Source organism: Acanthochromis polyacanthus, chromosome 2 (assembly GCF_021347895.1).
Source record: "Acanthochromis polyacanthus isolate Apoly-LR-REF ecotype Palm Island chromosome 2, KAUST_Apoly_ChrSc, whole genome shotgun sequence".
Lineage (NCBI taxonomy): Eukaryota > Metazoa > Chordata > Actinopteri > Pomacentridae > Acanthochromis > Acanthochromis polyacanthus.
The window spans coordinates 10,835,417-10,852,067 of NC_067114.1; the positions used below are offsets into that span (position 1 = coordinate 10,835,417).

The 16,651-nt window shown below is 38.6% G+C and overlaps 1 protein-coding gene across 2 annotated transcripts in view; it reads right to left on the reverse strand.

Annotated features, from left to right (window-relative positions):
- The window catches only part of dennd2b (DENN domain containing 2B), a 50,277-nt gene extending 37,423 nt beyond the window's left edge, over positions 1-12,854 (reverse strand). The window contains exon 1 of one of the 2 annotated variants that reach the window (XM_051937544.1): positions 12,743-12,854. The gene's annotated coding sequence lies outside the window, so the exon portion shown is untranslated. Of the gene's footprint in view, positions 1-6,858; positions 7,099-12,742 lie in introns of those variants that run through there. The other variant, XM_022202546.2, reaches the window with a different exon arrangement.
- Positions 12,855-16,651: the final 3,797 nt, after the last annotated feature.

A 16,651-nucleotide genomic window follows, 5' to 3' on the forward strand; every position in this document is an offset into this window, starting at 1 on the left:
GAACAGTTGTGCATAGCACTTGTCAATTGTCTTTTTAATGCAATCAAACATGTTCTTTTTAAAACTGTGGAAAGTCCTCACATGTGAAAAAAAAACTAAAAAAAAAATGATCACACATCTTCCTGACAATAAGTATTTCCTGGACTTAATCCTAAATTAGACCATCTAAGGCATCTCTCCAAACTGGAGGCCAATGCCCCTGAAAATGCAGCACTGACCCTTTCAAGAGGGCTCACAGCAATTGTTCTGGTGCGTAAAGAGATCTAACGGAGATCCCTGGAGATCAGAGGTGGAGGATAGGAGGGTGCTTGGCAGCATGACTTGTTTACAGGAAGTTGTTGTATGAAGAAGTCAGCCAACCAGCGGTGGAGCTGATTCCTATAGAGACAGATGAGGAGAGCGAGGGAGCATTCCTGCTGTCAGCTATTTCCTGTGACTCTGAACTGCGCAAGGAGAACGAGGCATGCATCATTATTTTCAGAAAACACAAAGAATGATGTTGTCCTGTGCTGCGTACAATTCTCCACTGCTTCCATTTGTCTGTGAACCACAGAAAACATGACTCTCAGCACGAATTTAAACTGAATTTTGTAACAAAACAGAAAAGAAAAGGTGGGAAGGAACCTGTATTTCCTGTGATGCATATAGTGCTGCAGGAGTTAACAATGGAATTAAAACCTAAAACTCTACTGATGTGTAATACAATGGAAAATAGAGAAAAACGCAAGTGACTCAGAGTGAGAACTATTAATCCATCAACATGACATTTGTTAATAATTCTCAAATGCTTTCTAGAAATCACATTGGGGGAGGGGAATACTGATTATTTTGAGGATTGACATATCAGTTTTGGACAAAAAAAGATTTTGACACACCAACAGCTATGTAAAATATAATTTCTGAATCAGGATGATGTTTTAGATGCGACATTTACTATTTTCCTTCTCTGATTGATTAGAATAATAATAATAATAACAGACTAAAGAAAGAGTAGAGAATTTAAAAGGCTTAAAAAATGGAATTCAAGCTAGTTCTTTACACTCTAGATTGATTAATTTGTCAGTAATCTTTATTTGTGTTAATTTGCTCTTTTCTTTTGTTGTGTCTTTTTTTGGACTGGGGAAGCTACAATCACAGAATTGGGTCACAGAGGCCCAAGATGGACATTGTGGTGTAAACACCAAGGCGTTAGCCAACTGACTTCCTGACGTCTGATACCATCTCCCTACACAAAATCACAGGCTGTAAACAACCACTTCTAAGAAAGCTCTAGAGTACCTTTAAAGTGCATTCAAGCAGATTCAAGACAACTTTTCTCTGGAGATGTGAGAGCCAAAGGCAAGTTTATAGTCAACAACCGGTGACTGATGAGTGTTAAAATGTTTTTGCAGGATGATCCAGGATGTGAAAAGACATGAGCACGCTTTGGCGTGAGGGTTTTACTCACGAAATATATACATAAACATTCTGTCTCCCTGTTTTCTTTTCCATATCCTCTCTTTTTACACACAGCTCTCTGGGCTGGAAGCTGCTTCATGTCCTCCTGAATCATACTCTTTACGTCAACCCTCTTTATTGTCCTCCCTGTACATTTACCATATTCCTCTATTCTGTTCACATATTATTTACTACATGTCTGGCCATCCTAAAAGAGTCTGTTGTCCTATCCAAGTTGAGGTTGAGAGAATCGCAGGTGTACTACAATGTACAGCTCTCTGAGGCAACTATGCAATTTGTGATATTGAGCTATATAAATAAAACTGACTTGACTTGACTAGCTTGCACAATGCAAAGTTGGACACAGAGCAACATCAGCATTCGCTGAAGTTATTTTTCTGATCACCTGAAAAATCTTTTGGCTCCATTTTTGGCCTCAACCATCTCCTGAGGGCAATATCTTACTATTTAGCAGCCAAATGTTCCACTACGTTTACAAATTCACTTACTATGTCTGTCTCCTCGGCAGGTAGTGGGTTTCTAGAGCTGGATGCCACAGCAGGAAACAACTCTGACAACAATGGTGGGAGTGAACCAAAACACACTGGAAAACTAAACCACAAACTAGACAATGAAAATGTCATTAGAGCTGCAAAGCCAGAGCATGATCGGCATGATTTTAACACTTTATGCACACTTTGATGTTATTTGATGCATTGTTAATACTAAATAATTGATTAGGGCAGCTTTAACATAGATTTTTGTATAGTATATATTATAATGTGTTGTGGTTAAGTTATCTGACCACACTGACGATGGCTGGCAATGAAAATACCTCTGACCAACCAGCTCAGGGGCAAAACACACACTGGCAGCACATGATGCGTGTCCGAGAATCCACACCCACTGTTTTCTATGCGAGACCCTTGATGCATGTCGTCATATCTCAACAGGATGTGCCACTAATCTACTCTGGACATCAACACTACTAAAAAAAATCTGAAATTTGCTCACCAAGCTGCTGCACAGGTTGACTGTTTCTTCTGTTACTACTAATAGCACGGAGAGGTTAATGATTCGCCTCCTTACTGTAAAAAAAGAGCTTAATCCTTTTACTTTTAGCAGCTTTTGCCAATGGTTCAGACTCAACAGAGTGATGACAAACTTTTCCTGTCTTTGGCTCTGACACATCCCAGAATTTGAATTGGAATTACCTATGTGGGGGATTTCAGGGTTTTTCCTGGTTTTGTCATGTGCATTTCCAGAAGTATTAAGTGATTAGATGAGAGGCATATCAATGATGTATACTTTCCTCAGCAACAAGAACATATTGATGAAATGGGACTATGACAGTGTCTCTATTAGGCTGTTGGGCCTGAGAATAAAAGAGCTCTTTGTGTTCAATGCGGCCTTGAGAGGGAGAGATGGTTAAAAAGTAAGTCTGTTATCAGCATGTGTGTGTGTGTGTGTGTGTGTGTGTGTGTGTAGGAGAGAGAGACTCTATTAGGCAAAATAGTCCACATGCCCTTGGCCTTGCCATATTTGACGGATCATCTGATACACAGCTCTCCCCGCCACATACAGGAATGTACTAATATTTGCCCTATCCATCAGACCGTGGCCGCATTCAGAATATTAAAGAATGTTTTCAGGGGGTGAAAGAAAGCCCAGCGGAGGGGCAGAACCACCTGGAGGGAATGCCAAGAGCTTTGTTCCCATTCAGCCAAGGCTACACACAAATATGCACAGTCTCAGCACCTGGCACTCAGACCAGAGGAGCACAACACCGCTTTATGCAACAATTTACTGTTGATGTCATGGTGGAGAAACATTTATTAACCTCCTGCTACCGGAGTTTCCTTTCAGGGCTTCTTTTAAATCCAGAAACATGCAGGAGCAGCAGCACGCACAACGCCTTCCACGAATAGGACTTAATACTGTAATTGTTGTGTCTCCTGCTTTTTCCTGGTCGACCGGCTGCTCTATTTCTGCTGATCAGCAACCTGACTTCAAGGTTCTTAAAACCACCTCAGAGCTCGCAGGCAGCCAAGAAGTAATGGGGAGAGGAAGAGTGAAAATCTCTGCAAATTCTCAACTCTTTCCAGACGTCAGAACTTACTGGCAGACGAGAGCGCATGAGCCCACACACTGATCCACGACATTGTTTCAATATCTGCAGAAAGAGCAGTTTTGTCCCTCGATGGACAAAAAGAGACTTGAGCTGGTTGAGTCGAATCAGAGCAGAGTGGGAGACTCGGACTCTTGCAGTTTAACAGCTTCTATGCGTCTCTATGTAAAAGAAACCACCAAGGTCGGTGCTACTGGCAGTAGCACGTAGCCATACCTATATAATTAGCCCACCACATGGTTTGCCATTCTGCCACTATATACTGCAGCGCCATTGACCAGGTGGATCCAATACTTGGAATCTTTTTTTATCTCCTTTTTTAGCAATTCAGCTTTTTCTTCACAGAGTAATCATGGCATATTTTCTCTTTGTGGAAAAGAGGAAAAACCCTTCTGTGTAACCTAGATATGAGCATGCACAGCTGCAGAGGCAGGCATGTGGAAAACAGGCTTATATCCATCTGAGCTGCGGCAGGGGGGCCAGAATTCGTGTTGCAGAGCTGACCTCCGACACAAAAGTCTTTGACTTTTCCAAGGACATGAGACGTGTTTCTTGTCGGCCGCTTGTCTTAAAGTCAGAGTTTAGGTAAACAAAAACAAAGATTAGTTTGACTAACTATGTTGTTGCTCATTTGGTCAGAAACGAGCACATCTGTCAGTTTCAATCAACTTCAATCAGGTTAAAACTTTAAAATAAGCCTCTTTTTTTCAGCTGGAGTGTAAACATTAGGAAGACAGTGTGAAGAGATACAGGAGTTGATCAAGAACCTCACAACTTAGTCATTTATCCAATATATATGTTTTCACTGCAGCCAATCTCAGCAATAGTTGGACTCTTTAAAAGTAATGTTTCCCTGTTTCCTGTGATTGATGGTCAAGTGTCTACGACCTGACAACATAGCTGACACCGTTTGTATTCTGACATTGAAGCTGATGTAGAACCACTTGACAGAACCGCTAACATCCAGAATAAATAAAGGCAGAACATCTCGTAGAATGCTGCTGTTGTCAACAGTAGACAACAGGACAAGCCTCTGGTGTCTCAAAGGACTGAGGGATCCTCAAAACAACTACACACATTTGTCTTCTGCCTTTTCAGAATGGCAATGCAGTGTTGGAAACAAACAAATGAAAGTATATTAAGCTAATGCCACCTGCTTGAAACTAACTGTTCTCCATCCATTTCAACTACAGCTACAACAATCACTCATTCACTTGACGATTATGAAATGAACTGGCAACTATTTCGATCAGAGAGTCAATTTTTAAGAAGAAAAAAATCTCAAATCTCTACATCCAGTTGATCTTCGTAACTTCAATGTTTTCTGGTTTCTTTACTCCTCTAAGACGGTAAACTAAATATCTTTGGGTTGTGGGCGAAACAAGACACTTGAGGACGTCATCGTGGGCTTTGGGAAACACTCATCAACATATTTCACAATTTTTTGATATTTTATGAGCCCAACAACTAAGAGAAAAAGATGCAGTCCAATTTCAACACTGAAAACTGATTTCCAGCACTTTGGTGAGAGAGACCGGTGTCTGTAATCCTATAGCATAAAGTATGTGCCTAAAACCTGTCTGTACAACTTTATATTCTACCTGATCATTGTTGCTCTAAAGCAGAAGCACAAGTGTGTACCTTTAAGCTACGAGAATGTGAAACCAAAGGCACCAAGTACAGCAACAGGTATCCTTTAAGTAGATCGAAAACCATAATCTCCATCTGTCATTTCTCATTATTTTATCTTTGTGTGTATGCGCAACAGCTGAGAGTCAATGAACTCTAGAAGTGGATTTTCTTCGTTTCAAAGGAAGCTTTCTCTCAGCGGTTGATAACTTTAGTAGAACCACAGGGAGACAGATGGTCTTGTGATTTGATTCAGAGCCACATGTTGCAGAAATACTCCTCCCAATCTAAAAGACATGAAGCTGAGGTTCCATTCAGCGAGACTCGGAACAAAACAGTTGATTCAGAGCTATAGTATCAGAGCCTCACTCTCACAGACACTAGCATACCATCTCAACTATCCTTACAGCAAATCACAATACAACTATCGGGCTGAAAACGTTGCTGAGCGAACAACAGCCTCTGTTAAAGCATCTGGTGACAGGCCGGGCTCACATGTTCAACTGAATGGAGAACAGAGAAGAACTTCCTCAATAGCTTTGTGTTGACAGTCGCGTCCAGCCAGAGGGGAAGGTCATTGTTTGATCTGCACAATGGAAAGAGTTTGAGAGGAGAAAGGGAGAGCTAAAGAAAAGTGGTCCCAGCCACAGGGGTTTGTGATATACTGAATCAGATAAGATCATAAGGATTTAGGCTGCACCATGTTAAGAAAACCCATCTTCAAGACACACACAAAGCTCCTCACATTGAGAACACGCTGTTGCCAGTGTTCCTCAAAAAGTATTAACTTCAGTAACTCATAAATGGATTAAGATCTGCATCAAAATACAAAGACAACCACCATACACAAACCAGATTGTTCTAAAGATTCAAATTAGTGCACGAGGTTATGAGAAAGTAAATGCTTCTTTCAGTCATTAATAAAAAAAATGGACCTGTATTTGTAACAAAACAAACTTTTTGAATGAAAAAAAAACAATTAAAGTTAAATTACAGAAAGAATCAAAAGTCTACCATTGCTGGCAGAGTTTAAAACAAGTAAATACAAGGATAAGTTGTAGAAAAGTTCACTGATATGAACATCATGTCTGTTCATGCACATCTTTTCTTAAATAGATACAGGCTTTCATGACATGTACAGTCTTAACTAACAAACCTAATGAAAATCTACTTTATGGCTAAATTTATGACACAGATTTAAAGTTTTGTGTGCGTTTTTTTTTAATTATTATTATCTCCCTGTCCATAAAAACAAAAAAACAAATCTCTGCAGTTCAAACCACAGCAGGAGAAGGACACAGGGATCTCAGTTCAGAGTGCTGTGCTGTTTCTGCTTATCTGCTGGTTTGACTTTTTGGATGTTTAAGCGATAATAACTTGGTCTAATTACAGCCCACAGCCCTACAGCCTGTATCCGCTGGGACATTTTTCTTCATTCAAAGGGTCAGCTGGAGAGAGAAAAATGCAGTCTGGTGTTGTAGCTTTACTTCATCGGTCAACATGTCGATGACCAAATATGGTCACATGGAGACACTTTTACGCACATTTAACCGAACCAACTTTACGCAGCTTTAGGCTCATTTTTCGGGCGTCTTGTTTGTGCTCCTCGCCGCTATCTTACAAGTTACAACTTCCTCGTCAGTAACGGTTCAAAAAGCTTTTACCTCCAAGTTTCTCCCCACATCCATGGCTGCTGACATTTTCAGATTATAATCCCTTTGCGACGCACAAATCCCGTTCGTCGTGGAGAAACTTTGACTGGCTGTGCCGGATACCTGCCCTCCGCAATAAACTCCGACTCATGTCTTTCCAAGCAAAACCGACAAAAAAAAAGAGAAAAGAAAAAAAGAGAAGCCCTCCTGCCTCCCCTCTCCTCTCACAGCCTGCTGCAACAGAGTGCAGAGGCAGGACTTGTTGCCACGGAAACGAGTTGTTTGCCCCCCATTTTTCTGCAGATTTGCCCCCTCCTCCCCCTTGCCAACTGCCCCCTGGCCTCCTCAGACAGGCATTCCGCCTCTCTCCCTTGTTTATTGTCAGCCTGAGAAGTGTGGATGAATATTCAGTAGCTGCAGCTTCTCGGGATGAAACTCAGCGATGCAGCACATTGTCCTCCAAACCCTCAAACGTCTCACCCACAGCAGCACAAAGATGTCTTTCATTTGTCTCACATCAGAGTGTAACACTGACCAACTTATAAATCTGCGCTATCTCAGTATAGCTACATTAAACGAAACTTGTCTTTCTTATTATTTCATTGCATCTTACTATTATTTTTTGTGCAAATTAATCATTCATGCTGCAGGAAAAAGTTGCATTCTAAACATAGTCTAATGCATGAAATACTAATTAACTCGGTTCAGAAGTGTCATAAGCAAAAATGATTCATAATGCAGAAGAATGCCATCTACCTCACCTATTAGCAGCATTTTATAGATATGAAGCTAATTCGAACTACAGTAAATAAACCTACAACAATGTGTCATATTTGGATGATAGGGTTTGCACTGTGTTAAAACTGCAACATTTTCCTCTGAGATGTAGTCGATTAGAGGTATAAAATAACATAAAACTAAGTGGAAGTAAGTCCTAGAAGTATAATTAGCAAAATACATATTAAAACTAAACTTGCTATGCCACATCTAATGCCTGTTTTTAGTCTTATATTGTCATGCTGTGCTGTATATATGAGCAGATTTTAATGTTAAAGATAACAAAGGTGAGGCTAACTGTCATTATTTAACCACAGCAACATATTTTGTAAGATAATGTGCAACTGTATTCAAGTCTTAATTTGAAAAATATCCAATAACCGTAGCTAAGAACATATAAAATAGTGTCAAATAGAAATTCTTAAATTAAGTGCTTCTTTAGAGCAAATGTACTCAGCTACATATCACCACCGGTTATGAATTATGCACCTTACTTAACTAAACGTTTGTGATACAGTGAGCATCAGCAGAATTGCCCCTGTCAATGATTTATTATTTTATATGATATATTCAATTATATTCAGTGATGCATGAACATGTTAACAGCATTTAGATGTAGCTGGTCAGAGGGGAGAGAAGCAAATGTAACAACATCTAATTGCAGAAACACTGAGTTTCAAGTAAAGTTTGTGCATTAAAATTAAAGTACAAAAGTCACAGTGTCAAAATATACTTATAGTACTAAAAGTAGAAGTACTCATTAGGCAGAATTCCATTTTTCACAATAGTGTATATTATTCAATTATATTTATTAATGCATTAATGTGCAAATTGCTTTAATGTTGAAGCTGGTAGAGGTGATTTAACTCGTTTATATAGTTTATCTGTTGAGTATTTTGTACATTTCCACCCGGCTATCAGTAAAGTTGATCTTATTCCATGTATTTTGTATTATTAACCTAATCTGCAAAGTAATTGTTAGCTAAAGTGAAGTAAAAACTCAAATATATCCCTTCTGAAATGTAGTGGAGTGTAAGCATTAAGTAGCAAAACAATGGAAATGCTCAAGTCAAGTAAAGGTATCTCAGCATTGTATTTAAGTAGAGTACATTTACTTAGTTACTTTGAACGAGCTGGAGCTGGTCCAGAGTAGTTTATTTATAAGCATATTTGTTATATCATCAATATTTTGTGCTGTGACACCATTTGTGCAATAACTGGGCCTTCAGCTGTCAGGTAAAGTAAAAGGTACGACACATAACTCTGACATGTAGTGAAGTACAAATAATATAAAGCTGTAATATTCCACCAAACACAACTGAAAAGATAACCAGCTCCATGAAAACTTGTTCTGCAGACTTTTATTGTTTTAATTTCTAACCTTTTGGTGACAATGTTCAGGTATGATCCAGCACCCAATGGCATCAGATGAGGGTGTATTTACAGGCGAGACGGAGCACAAACTGTACAGAAAACACCAAACCCTAGGATGTTTCAGACTTAAAGCAGGCTTGAAATTTAACACCACAGAAGACAGCTTTATCAGCCATTCTGTAAACCAGTAATCTGGTAAATGTTCCATACGTTCTACGATATGGTTGGAGTTTTCTGGTCACAAAGTGTGACTGAGTTGGAACTGAACCACGGGTCAAAACCAGAGGAGACCGCAAAATATAAAAATAATTACCCATAATACGCGGTTACATAATGTGTGTTTAAAAAGTAATATCCGCGGCCTCCGTCTGAGTCAACTCCAATCAAATTAAGCCAATTTACTCTCTCTGTGCTGTGGTTGTGGAGCGTTCACTGAATAACAGATCTTTGTCATGTTCTGCTCATGTAAACCATTTCAGACTGTCTGCTGAGCGTCTAGAAACACATGAATTCCAAACTTGCCTACTATGCTGCTCATTTGGCCAAGTGGTGAGTGGTCAGTGGTCAATGGTCCCATTAAAAGGTCTTCAAAACACCGCATGGCGACAAACAAAAAGCGTCTGCACCATATATGCATACACAGGGACATACAGGGAGACTGTGAGATCAATGAATGTACTGTTAAAATGCATTCATGATGTTTGTGAATCTGATTTATCATTTAGTTGGAACTTGAAGTTTTGTTTCGTTGAAAATTAGACACTGAAGAAAGTTGTCTTGTCAGAAATCGGCACCTGAGCAAACGCCATCAGCTGATGAAGCCTGTGAGATGCAGCTAAAAGCTCCAGAACAAGCAAATAAGCGAACAGAGGTTGGAGTTTGTTTTGTCAGCTGTGACCAACAATGTTTTCCCCAACCTGTTTACAAGAGAAATCCTTCTTTGCCATTCATGGTTATCTTTCTGTGCAACATTTCTACACCAAATGTAGAGTCATCCATAAAACCAGCTCCCTTCATTCTCCTGGGGTGTCTTATCATCCCAAAGGCCTGGGAAGAGAAAGGAAGTCACAAAACCCAGACATCCGTGATCAGAGTTCGCAACATCGAGTCAGCAGGAAGCCCACCGGTCTGCCACTGTGCAGCTCCTCTCCGAGACGCATTCAAAAACCTTTCGAGGTCTCGTAAAGACTGTCCTTTCCTGAGCACAAAAGACAGAGGCACCAACTGTGTTTTGTGGGATGTTTTACCAGAATGTAACCTAAGCTTAAACTGGTGAAATTCATTGTTCCACAGATCGCAGTGCCATCTGGACTTCGCATTTAAAGCCACATCCTCTTCTTGCATGACATGGAAGCATGAAAGCGTACACTCACATACATACATGAAATTCTTCCAGCCATGAAAAGGATTCTCAGTTCAAGCCAAACCCTCATATGAATGATCTCAAACTGAGCGTCAGGACAAACCACAGAGCTCTGCTGCTGCAGTTCTTACTCATTCTCTACCTTAGTATGCACCTGTTCAACCTGCAGTTACACGGGAGCGACTGCATGTTTATCTCATTTAATATCACTAAACCTCGTCTGTGTTTGCTAACTGCGGATCACAAATCCTCAGACACTCAGAGGGATTATTCCACAGCTCCGGGAGACTTTTGCCACCGACACTCCAAAAATTCGCCTCTGATCCTTTCTTTGAGCTCCAGGACATTCCACAGGTTCAAGAGGTTGAGGGAGAAGAGAGAGAGAGGGGGAAAAAACTCAAAGTCGCTGCACATTTACCTGCTCCATTTTTCATAAAAAATATTCTGGCAATAAACATCCTCTCGGGTTTCAGAAACACACCCGAGGCTGCTTCTTAAACTGCAGCATTAAGTTGACGTGCCTTGTCAACACCATGAGATAGAGTTTGACGGCGCAGAGGGAGAAGACACAACTTGTCGAGTAAAGACATCCTCTCCTCTTTAAAACTGAAAGACGTGTCTTCTTAAGAGTAGCTGACCCTGCTAAAGGAAGCCTACACCGTTTTAAAATATATATACACTCTATATCTAAATGTAACTGATGCAAAAAACCTTCGGTGGTTTCTCATTTATCAGGCATGTTCGAAACCTGTCGTGGCCGGTAGTGAAACTTTGGCCAAATTTATCCTTCTATCACCACTGAAGAGATAAACTAAAGCAGAAATAATACCTATGGGTCAATGTATAATTGTGGGACTTTTTGTAACATAGTTGACATTTTTGCTGTTTTCAGACCTAAAATCAACATGGCCGCCTACAACCAAACACCACATGGCGTTTTTACAGAAAGATTATTCTAAATATTATATATACAATTGAGTAAAATCGAAATTGAAAGTTATTTATAAAGATATTGTAATAAACCCGACATGCGATAAATCCACACTTGACTCACACACTACTTTATATTAAATAAGAAAGCCTAAAGTTTTCTGTATTTCCAAAAATGAATATCTGTCATGATTATCTCAACTTAATAAAAAGAACACAATCAAAGCAATTTTTGAATAAGCTCAGTTTATTATGGTTTATTAATTTGGATGGTTATTTAGTTGATATTTCAGTGATATCCAGTCATTTTTTATTAATAAGTGATTGTTTTCTTGTGGAATTTGTAAAGACATACCAAAATGAACATAAAAAACTTTTTTTTTAATACTTTTAATAAAATTTTATGCTAGATGTATCCCATGGACTTCAAAGTCCCTCAATTACATACTGACCCTTATGTTCTTTCAGTCACAGTATGTGCTGTACCATCACCTATCATTAATTCAGTAGCGTGTGATGCAAAGACACTCTAAGGAGAAATAAAGTAATAAAATAATGGTAATGCAATAATGTGCCACTGACCGGGTCACTCTTTGATTAATGACAGAACTATGGACTGGAATGTTGAGTCTGAAAACCAAATTGTTCCCTCAATAACACTGTGTTACTGTGTCTAAAAATGCCACGGTTTCACAACATGCTGCAACAGTGGAACACCGAGGAGAAAAGTTTAGCACAAGGGCATTCCTTTATCTCCTGGCTTTTTTTTTTTTTTTTTTTTTTTTTTTTTTTGCATTTCGCCACACGGCAGCCACAACATCAGTCCAAGCAAAGACTGAGAAACCTTGAAAACAGAAAGTAGTGTTATGGTGTAACCTCTCATGATCTGTGTGTTTGTGTACTTTTATTATTTATGGTGTGAGGACATAAATCTGTGTGGTGGGGAGCCGCCTCCTATATCATAAATCAATACAGTTAAGGTTGGTGTGTGTGTGTGTGTGTGTGTGTGTGTGTGTGTGTGTGTGTGTGTGTGTGTGTGTGTGTGTGTGCGCGCGCGCGCGCGTGAAGCATGAGGTAAAAAAAAGCAAAGCACAGATGAGTGGAAAAGCCTTCCATTATCTGATGGATCAAATTCAAAGGTTGAGGCGCCCCCTGTAGGCTGACTGATGTAATTGCAGCAGTAAAAGCTGAGAGGAGCCACCGTCGTCCCCCCCCCAAACATCAAACACTGGAGCAGACAGTCAACCAACATCGATCGAAGTCAGTGTCTGTGACCAACGTTAAAGTCAGATTCGTCAATTATGCCACCAGTCACAAAGAGCTCCTTTTCTTTTCTTCTACTCACTGTCATCCCAACATGCTACAAATGCTCCAACTTACTTCAAAAAGTAGGAATTTCGTTAGATTTCTACAAAAACATAACTCTTCAGGAGGTGAAAGAGAAAAACTCACCCGTCTTTCTGTGATGTTGGAGTGTTTTTCCCTCAGTGCTCCATTCTTCTCCTGAGCCTCTGTGTCGCTTTCTCTCTGTGCAGCCTGAAAACTGATTCTTTTTTTTTTTCTGGGGGAAAATAGTCTCCTCCGTATAACTGCATGCAATGAGGGAGGGAAAAAAAGGAAAAAAGTGGACTACACAGGAAATGATGACGCAGCTGTATGGAAATCACTTAGCAAAATGAAAAGAAGATGGTTTGGGGTTATCAAACTTCAGCAGAGGACTGCAGATGAACGGACTTGCAATTCAAGTCAACATGTTTTTAACTTAACGTTGCTTTTATTTGTAGTTTCCAGATGTCTTTGAGTCAGTTAAAGCAACTTAAGAACTTATGTCTGGATGTGTTAGAAATCAGCTTGTCAAAATCAGTCCTGGAGAGTTACTGGGACAATGCATAATTGCAGGACTTTGTGTAGTTGACAGGTATCATAGTTGACATTTTTGCTGTTTTCAGGCCTAAACTCAACATGGCCGTCTATAATCAAACACCACTTGGCATTTTTACAGAAAGATTCTTCTAAATGTTATATATACAATTGAGTAAAATCGAAATTGAAAGTTATTTATAAAGATATTGTAGTAAACCTGTTGACATGCCATAAATCCACACTTGACTCAAACACTACTTTATATTAAATAACTCAGAAAGCCTTGGAGTCTTTCCAGTCTTTTCTTCAAGAGAAAATGACATCATGTGGAGCAGGTCATGTGATCTGGAATTAACACACTTCCCTGAGAGGTGTTTTTTGTAATGGTGATATCCAGTCATTTTTCATAGATAAGTGATTGTTTCCATAATAAATAATTATGGAATTTGTAAAGACATGATTATAATGAACATTAAAACATTATTTTTCAAAATGTTTAATAAAAATGTATGCAAGATTTGTCTCACGGACTTCATAAGCCCCTCAATTATATATTGACCCTATTATAGGAGACTGTATTTGCCAAATAAGTCCAGCTGATCCTGAATGAGTGTTTTCCATTGGTGGTGGTATAATGTTGTGGATCAGAAATCTGTTGCCAATACAGTCAACACAAACCATCAAAACAATCAAGAGATTTACTGAACACAGACATCAGACACAAGTAATTTAATTAAAAAAACAAAAAACAAAAGTGTGCATCCAAGCAAAATCTGTCAGAGTGGCATTCATTAACTACACATTTAGCTAGAAAAGCAGTTAAAATAAAAGATGGATCTTGAGTATTTTTTATTTAGTTAGTTTTAATATCTTAAGTTTAAGGTGAGAAGCCAGGTGAATATTGTACTTTTTGTAATTAACAGATATATCAACATGAAACTTCCTAAGTTCATTACATATACTAAGATAACCGACTTTTTTCTTTTACAAGTTTTCTGAAATTTTATGTCTAAATGTACAAATGATTTATCGGCAAGTGTACATCTAATAATGCACTTTTTTGTATTAATCGTCAGGATGGGAAATCTGAAGATTGGATAAATCCCGGGTCAAATTTTTTTTGATCATTTTGGTTGATATAATATCAAAAGCATTTACAGAAGAGATTTAGGATATGTATTTTTAGCACTTTATGGTGAGTAAAAAAAGTTTTCTTGCCATGTTTTAGTGAGCATTGTTCTACAGCTGTTCTATAAATCAGGCTACGTTAAAAGCTTCAGAGTATGGGCAGAATAAAAAAAATGGAAAGCTTGGCGGAGTATGACGATGGCCTGTGAAGATGTGTTTTGTAAAATTTCAAACATTTTTTTTTCATTTGAAACCACTATTTATGGGTGAATATTGTAACTAATAGATATCATCATAAAAACCTCTCTAGCTCACATTAAGACAATTGTTTTTTGCAGTTCTATTTTATGAAATTTGATATCTAAACATACATGGTGAGGTATTTAATGCCTAATTATATGTGCTAATTTGGATAAAAGTCAAATAGAAAGTCTATAAAATAAGTGAAATAAAATAAACATCTAAATATGTCTATGAACGATTCTGTCAATTCACAACGCGTCAGCTCAAGGCACTTTAAGACGAAGACCCTACAAAATTATACAGAGAATCGCAAGAAATCCAGCTTTGTCTCAACAGTGGAAAGAAAAAAGTCCCCTTTTCAGGAAGAAGCTTCCAGACTCAGGGAGGACGATCAGCTGTCTCAACTGGTTGGGGTGAGACAACAGGATGGTAGATAGAAATCAAACAAACAACACATAAAAGAGCGATAAACACTCGGGAGATTAGTGAGGTCAGTAACTGTAAACATCAGAAACATTCAGCTCCAGAGCCACAAATACCTGCAGAAAGAGGACAAAACACAAACTACAGGAGAGAGAGAAACCACAAAATTATGACATGCAGTTGTGGCATTTACAATTTTGGAAAAAGAAAGGACAAGAGCTGCTCAGTGGATGCTGGGAAGTCCCCCAGCAGGCTAGATCTATAGTAGCATTACCAAGGAATAATTCAGGATCAGACCAGCAGCCATTACATTAGGCTTTACCAAAATGTAAAGTTTTAAGCTTAATTGTAAGAATAGGGAGGATATCTGCCTCCTGAATCCAAACTGGAAGCTGATTCCACAGTAGAGGAGGTTGAGAGCTGAAGTCTCTGCCTCTTGCTCTACTTTTGGAAACTCCAGCAACCACAAATAAGCCTCCACTCTGAGAACTAAGTGCTCTGTTGGGACAATATGACACAATAAGATCTTTAAGATGCAACAAAGCTTGGTCATTGAGGGCTTACGTGTGAGAAGGATTTTAAATTCTGTTAGTAGGAGAAATATGATGTCTGTTGCTAGTATCTGTTAGTGCTCTTAATGTAGCGTTTTAGATCAACTGGAGGTCAATGTATAATTGCAGGACTTTTTGAAACAGAGTTGACATTTTGGCTGTTTTCAGGCCTAAAATCAGCATGGCCGCCTATAACCAAAGACCACATGGCATTTGAAAGATTCGACTAAAATATTATATATACAATTGAGTAAAACTGAAAGTTATTTCTAAAGATATTGCTGTAAAATTGTTGATGTGCAATAAATCCCCACACACATTACTTTATATTAAATAACTAAGAAAGCTTGAAGTTTTACACATTGCCCAAAAAAAAGAAATATCTGTCATGATTATCTCAACAAAAAGAACACAATCAAAAGAATTTCTGAATGAGCTCATTTTATTATTGTTTAGCCAATTAGAAGATGGTTGTTATTAAATTGGACAGTTGTTTAGTTGGCATTTTAATGATATCCAGTCATTTTTTATTAATAAGTGATTTCTTTCCATAGTACATAATTATGTAATTTGTAAAGACATGATCATAGTGAACATAAAATACTTTTTTTTTTTTAAAAACTTTTAATAAAAATGTATGCAAGACATATCCCATGGACTTCAAAAGTCCCTCATTTATATATTGACCCATTAGCACATCCGGATCATAAAAACATATAGTAGTCTATCCTACAAGTAACAATGTATGAAGTAGTATTTCAGTATCATATCATTCCCACATGGTATATATCCTTACAGATTTGCATGTTTGATTTGGCCAAAGTTTTACGTTGGATGCCCTTCCTGACAACCCTCTCTATTTATCCGTGCTTGGGACCGGCACAATAAGACACTGGCTTGTGTCCCCTTGCAGCTACATTATGGTGTATATCCTTACAGAAAAGTGTCTAAATGTGTGGAGTTCTTATTCCTGGGACACCTTAGCAGACCAATCCAGACTCTTATTGCAGACAGGAAAAGTAAAAAGAAGGTCATGTAATTATTTTCAAAGTGCATCTGCATAATATTTCTCACAGCAGTGGTGAGAAACATCAGCATCACATCTTATCTCTAAGAGTCACACATAAATATTGTTTGTCCGTGTCAAACGCTC